Raw genomic sequence first — 7,446 nt, 5'->3', positions numbered from 1 at the left:
CAGTAAAATAAAAGAAGGAAGAGGCAGATCGTTTTCATCTATTTCTCTGTGACCAGAAAGGATTTTTAAATTCTGAAAGTTGATCTAGCCGTTTTAGACCATTCACTTGTATTTACTTTTGCAGGGTAGTGACGTAAAGTTAAATCAACGATGGTAAAAGCTGAGGGAGTTGAAGACTTTTGCAACATGTGTTTTCTAGATTTTTTGGTGTTACATCATTAAATTGGGTAATAATGCACCTTTTAGAAACTGGTCTGAGATTAACATAATAAATAGTTTTGGCCATTTGAGTTATGTCTTTCACAAGAAAATAACTAAAATTTATTACCAACATAGGAGGGTAAAGACTTTTGCAAGGCACTGTAAGTATATATATATGCATAATTTAATATGGATTATTATAATGGATCTGTTCGTATGTATATAACTAACAGTAACTAATTTTTCTGATATTTTCTCTAGTTTTTAGTAGCTGACATTTATGTGTAGTCTTTCCTTGTTTTAGATTAATTGAGCCTGAATCATGCCCTTATAGTGGAGCACGTCATAAATTTTGTCCATGTGTTGAAGAATGGAGGATGGGAGCTGGTTATACAACCTTCACATACATAGCAGTAAATATTACCAGTCTTCAAGTGTTGAGTAAGTAGAGACTTAGCATTTCTGTTTTGTTCATGTATCGAAGAATAGCTGAGGGAGCTGGTTATATAACCTTCAGTTACATAGCAGTAAATATTACCAGTCTTCAAGTGTTGAGTAAGTATGGACTTAGCATTTCTGTTTTGTTCATATCTCGAAGAATACCTGAGGGAACTGGTTATATAACCTTCAGATACATAGCAGTAAATATTACCAGTCTTCAAGCGTTGAGTAAGTATGGACTTAGCATTTCTATATTGTCCATGTTTTGAAGAATGGAGGAGGGAGCTGGTTATATAACCTTCAGTTACGTAGCAGTAAATATTACGAGTCTCAAGTCTTGAGTAAGTAGGGACTTTATCTCCTCTCTAAACAATAAAGCAAACTTGAGTACCAACTTAGGAATTTTTGTTTGTATTTGGAAAATGTAACATCTGTATTTGTAAAAGAAAACCTTAAAACAAATTATTTATTATTGAACCTTTATTTTATTAATGCACTTTATTAAGAAATGTATGTGTATGACATATAAGTTTTGCTTATGTTTGAAATTTGTGAAGTTGAGTTCAAAATAACTTAAAATTGAAAAATCATCTATTAATTAACATTAAATGATAAATGCAAGAAACAGATTTAATACCTCTCCAAGATATGCTTGACAATATTCATTTTAAAAGACAGTCTAACATTTAGAAAATTGTCACTGAATACACTAAATCAGGATAAAAAAGAATGTGCTCTATATAATTTAAGTAGGTTGCTTATAGTAAAATATATCCTTTTTTAACAAACTAAGATATAAAATCAGTTTTGTATAGTTTTCTTATAGTAAAATATATCCTTTTTTAACAAACTAAGATATAAAATCAGTTTTGTATAGTTTTCTTATAGTAAAATATATCCTTTTTTAACAAACTAAGATATAAAATCAGTTTTGTAGACATAAGTTAGAAATACTTATTCTGTTGTTTATCCACTAAACTTTAATGAGAAATTTAGCAATACATATAACTTTCTGTTAATGGTATTGACATAGCTTATGTTTCTTTTCTTTGGTATTCCAAACTGGAAACTAAATGACATCATAATGGAAGTTAAGATGAAAAGTTAGGTCATGTGGCTTAAGCATCTTCTTTTAAATATTTTATATTTTCTTGTACAGATATATGAACTTCGTTCATCAAATTTCAGAGATGCTTCCAAATGTGCAATTAATTTAAATTTTAGATTATATAAAGTACTTAGATTATCTATGTTTTAACCTAATATTGAGAAATTGCAAAAAAAAAGAAGAAAAATCCCTATAAAAGAGAAAATAGTTATTGTAAATATATCTATGCAATTATTTCTTATTTATATTCTAATGTGTTTTTAATTAGAGTAATTTCCCTTAGACTTGTGAGATTTTTTTTTTGCTAGCTGATGATTTCACATTTTCGACCACTCATCGTGGATATCCAGTCAACTTTGGGGAGGCTGGAGACTGTTACAGCCGTGTTCCTTGTCCCCAAGGTACTTTTTCCATTAATCTGATTGGTACAGGGTTAAAAATTTCTGAGAAAACAAAATGGAAGACACATGGTCATTATGCTACAATCAAGATAGACAGGCTAGAGGTAAGTTTTAAGGTAAAAATTTGACGTATTTTGATTGTGTCATATAGTGATGTAAGGAACAAACTTTCAGGGAAGCAAAATTTTATATCGTAAAACCAACATATAGTACTTAAGCAGTAAAAGTATATTATTCAGCACATTACTTATTATAATCATATCCAAACTAAAAAAAGAAGAATGGTAGGACTTTTTTAAATTCATTATACCATTACTCTCATCTATATTATATTACACAACATAACTTAGAGCAAATGTTCACAGATTTTTTATTTTGAGGCTTCTGAAGACTTAAGACACTCTGGGTTTCCTTGACTTTCATTGCAATTTGTTCTGTGAAAAAATATCTCAAGCATAAGCAATGTTGTGTAATCATATTTATTGCAATAAATGAAAATTTTGTCACAAATAGTTTATACTGGCATCAGGGAAGAATATTTCTACATGTGCTGAGGCACGCCTGAGACTATTTCACAGACACAAGTTTGAAAAGAAAACCATTGACTAAGATCAAGTGATTGACACCAGTTTTGTTATTACTGAACTTAAACCCTGTATTCAAGCAGTGAAAGCACAAAGATTACATGTTTTTTTCATGATAAATACACTATCTTATTACAGATTATCCATAATTAATGTAATTGATTTCAAATGTCACGATATCTCTCAGTGAACATCCAATTGTCATTATTTCTGGCTAGTTTCTTAATTGAATAACATTAAGGTATATCCTCAATTTGTAAGTAAAACATTTAGTGATTTATAAAAGTACTAATCCAAATGTTTAGACCAAAATTTATTTATTAAATATCATACACTTATTTTACTTACCTAAATAAATGTGTTGGCAACAGTCATGCTAGCAGTGTAAATGTGATACATTTGCTATAGTGTAAAGAAAAGTTTGGTTTTTATGGTAAGGCAAGAATTCTCTCTAAAACCAGTGGAAACTAATCTGCCACTCAAATTTTTCTAAAGATAAATCAGGTTTAAAATTTTACTCAGTTCTTTCTTTTTGCTGTTTCTTAAGAAAGCTTATTTTTTGGTAACATATATTTTGCTAATTTACTAAAAATTTTGAACATAAATATTAACATTATAGTGTTTTTATGATGTAGTATTTTTTGAGAAGTTGGCATTTATTTGGTTTAATCTGAAGTTATTTGTATTTTTGAATGCTAAAAAGAAACATCATTGTTTTGATGTTTAAACTCATTTTATCCTCTTTTGATTATAATGAAAGATTGGTATTTATTTTCAATATTTTGAAAAACTAAGGAATTATTTGTTTATGTAAAGGCAATTTATGCTACAAGAGCTTTGTTTTATTGATTAAATAGAAGTACTAATAAGGAGATGAAACAAAAACTTTTACTTAGGAAGGACAATTAGTTCATGGAAAATGTGGGGGACACTGTGGAAAATGTAAGCCAGATGCCAAAATAGGTTTGTTGCTGGATATAGCTCCTCCAGGAATTCAGTAACTTTAACCTTGGACGCAAACATGAAAGGTATTTTTTCACTTGAAATTAAATTACTAAGAGACTCTTGTTTCTGTAACACTATTTTCAAAGTGTTTTTTTTTTTGAGATAGCAAGTAGCTTTATAGAAAACAGTTGAGGTAGAGATATTATAATCCTTTCATAGTTGTGTATATTAAAATTTCAAACAAGACTTATGCCTTCATTGCTTAAAAAAATTATTTTAAATCCTTGGCTTGATTAATTTCAATACCAAACTTGGTGGTGGTGTTTCATTCTTAAAATCTGGTTTGTTTCTGTTAAAGGCAAATGTGAAGCCAGTGAATTTTTATTCATTAATTTATGAGAACCTTAAATGTAAAACCTGGGTAGGAGTAGGAACTGAAAATATAATAAGAGATTTAGTTCCTTTTAATCAACATTCAAAGGAGAAGCTAGTTCATACTTGTTTTCTGAAAACACAGGAAAACTTAAAACTAAAATCTTACTGAGAACTACAAGTATCAACAGAAGAGCATCACTTTTATTATGAAATATTTAACAGTTGTTGTTTAGTCTTGAAAATCCTACTTTTAATTTATTATTGAAATGTGGTCATGCATTTGGTTGCTGTTAATCATCAAGAAGACAATTATGAAATCTTCATAAACTTCATCAGAATACTTAAAAGGATAATGTATCAGTGTTTATTTGACACTACAGAAATACATATCTTTATTTAAACTTAACACCTTTGAATAGTCATGATAGAACTCTACATAACAATGAAACTACAGAAATACATATCTTTATTTAAACTTAACACATTTGAATAGTCATGATAGAACTCTACATAACAACAAAGGTCAACTGTTGCTGTCATCAAGAAGATTAGCTTTTGTATATTTGATATTAACTTGTTTCAAAATGTTCATACGTGTTTCAGTTTCTTATACCTCCTTGATCTCCATTAATGCTATTTTTTTCTTCTCACTGTAATGTTAGTGGTGACATCATCATCTTCCTTAACATTACATCAGATACAACATTTCAAGTCACGTTAGTTAATTCTGCTTTTTCCCAATGGATTTTTGTTATACGTTTTACCCGAAAGACATGATACACTGAAATAAAAAACACTCAGTTGCAAGTGTGCTTGTTTCATACCAGAAGTGACTAATGTTTTGGTGTCTGTCCAGCAAATTTAAAGGGTCTTCATTCTTTTCATGTTCCAGAAATTTGTTAAAATTAATCATAAAAATGAGAATCAATATTTTGTTAACTATTAATTTCTTCTTTTTGTTTAGTTTTCATTTTAATGATATTAACCAATATTTATTTGTTAACTGACCACTAATATTTTGGACCCAGCACCTATAAGTTTAGGTCATTAAAACTCTTTCAGATTCATGTATCTTGCATCAAAACTACAACAAAACAAACATATGAAATTGAGGATTTTACAATTGTTAAGAATTTACCACTAGATACCAGTACAAAGAACAACCACATGTACCATGTTGAGTGGAAGAATGAAACAAATGGCTGCCCAGTACTCAGTTGTGTGTTCATAATATAAATTCATTCTTACAAAAGAATAACTGTTTGGGTTAATCAGTCAGGATATGGCATATGACAATGAGGATAAAAGTAACTTAAACTGATAAGCTATATGTTCCAGGCAGTAAGAAGAATTAAAACATTTGTCAACTGAAGTGGAAAATAGTACTACTGAGTGGGTTCATACAAAGAAAAGAAAATGGCAGGCATGGTAGAAACAGTTGCTTCTTTTACTGCCAAACATAAACCTGGAAAGAATATTATGAAGTTCTCACACCTTTTTTTATGGCTAATGATATTAATGACACTGGTAAGAAGAAAGCTATCTTACTAAGTTAAGTGGATGCTCAGATATATAGATTAACAAGAAATCTGCTGAGCCCTGAAAGGCCTGAAGACAAGACATTCAAAAATCTGGTAAACTTATTGAAAATGCATTTCAACCCCAAACCAAACAAAATAGTCCAGTGATTCAAATTTAATTCATAGCACCAAAAAGCTGAAAAAACTATTGTAGACTACATGGCAGGTTAGAGAAAATTTGCACAGGACTAGAGGTATGGAGAAATTCTAACACAAATGCTGAGAGATAGGCTAGTTTGCAGTATAAATGATGACAGAATCCAAGTTTTCAAAGGTAGATTTAATGTTTGAGAAAGCATTAAAAATGGTTTAGCTATTGAATCCACTAACAGAAATGTAAAATATTTACATCTGCAGTTTAAGGATTTCTCCAATGTTAGTCTAGTGCCCACAGGTCACATGTGACTGTAAACAAAACGTTCAGTAACAGAAAAAGTCCATGATGAGAAAGAGCTACAGATTTGGAGGTAAACATTTTTTCCCACAGGACTGCAGATTTATAAACAAAAAATGCCATACTTCTTTTAAAAAGGCTGAAGAAGAAAAGCAAAAGTTGAACAAGGAAGAGGAAGACAACCTAACCTCTGCAAGCCCAAAAACTCTCATGGTGCTTTCCACCTTAGGGAGGAGGAAGATAAAAAGCAAGGTGAGGAAAAGGAAGCATACGCTATGTATGAAGGAAACGGACATTACAAAAGTGGCACCTGTTACACTTATGAAAACTGTAAGTGTTGAAAACACGAAGTTTAAGATTGACACAGAATACAATGTAACTATCATTAATCAAGCAGAGTGTTCAGAATTATGGAATGTGGCAGTTCCTGTGCTTGAAACATGTGCAGTTAATCTAAAACTCTTCACTGGAGAAATAGTAGACATACCTGGAGCATCTCAAGTAGCAGTGACATACTAAGACATAGTTAAAAACTACCTTTGGTAGTATTGACAGGTGCAGGAATCAACCTTCTAGGTAGAGGCTGGATAATTGAATTAGCCTTGGACTGAGAACCAGCACTTAAAAAGTAAGCCACCAAACACTGTATAAAGTGCTAGAAATGCATGAAACAGTGTTTATAGAAGAATTAAGCACCTTGCATGGAACTACAGCCAAAATATATGTTGAAAACAAAGAGACCCATGTGTTTCTTCAAACCAAAATCAGCTACATACACCAGGAAACCAAACATCAAGGATGAACTTGACCATTTTCTCAAAGAGAAGTTTTCAGACTGTGTTGCACCTATATTTCCCATACTGGCTCAGTGAGAATATGTGGAGGTTATAAATTAACAGTCAATAGGGTGTCATACCTGGAATGATATCCAATCCCTAGGACTGAAAATTTGTTTGCAGTCCCAGCAGTAGGATAATGACTTACTTACCAGCAAATGACCCTGGATGAAGACTCCAAGAAGTATGATACTTTGAATACCCACAAAGGCTTTTTCAGATAAAACTGATTGCCTTTTGGTGTGTCATCATCTCCAGCAATCTTTCAGTGGATGATAGAAGATTTGTTACAAGGGATCCTGCATGTCACATTATATTTGGGTGACATCCTAATGACCAAATTAAATGAAGGGGAGCATCTTCACAACTTGAAGGAAGTGTTTAAAAGACTTGAAAAAGCCAGAATTTAATTATAGTATTTTGGCACTTGTGTATAAAGTTAAAATCATAAATAATATTCAACGTTAAACTGGTACACAATTAAAAACATTTTATTTAGGCCTATCTATGGCCTTCAAAAAGTTGACGACTCTACAAGTTTCGACGTTACAACGCCGTCCTCTAAAACAAACAAACCCTTT

The 7,446-nt window shown here is 31.1% G+C and overlaps 1 long non-coding RNA gene across 3 annotated transcripts in view; it reads left to right on the top strand.

The window, feature by feature from the left end:
- The first annotated feature begins 509 nt into the window (after positions 1 to 509).
- The window catches only part of LOC111083608, an 11,855-nt gene continuing 4,918 nt past the window's right edge, over positions 510 to 7,446 (top strand). The window contains exons 1-3 of one of the 3 annotated variants that reach the window (XR_002609136.1): positions 510 to 642; positions 2,059 to 2,255; positions 3,632 to 3,763. This is a non-coding gene — a long non-coding RNA (uncharacterized LOC111083608). The other 2 variants (XR_002609135.1, XR_002609137.1) reach the window with 2 other exon arrangements.

Source organism: Limulus polyphemus, unplaced genomic scaffold (genome assembly GCF_000517525.1).
Source record: "Limulus polyphemus unplaced genomic scaffold, Limulus_polyphemus-2.1.2 Scaffold10312, whole genome shotgun sequence".
In the NCBI taxonomy this organism is placed as follows: domain Eukaryota; kingdom Metazoa; phylum Arthropoda; class Merostomata; order Xiphosura; family Limulidae; genus Limulus; species Limulus polyphemus.
The sequence above is the reverse complement of the archived record's forward strand: the minus strand, read 5'-3'. Positions and strand labels throughout refer to the sequence as shown.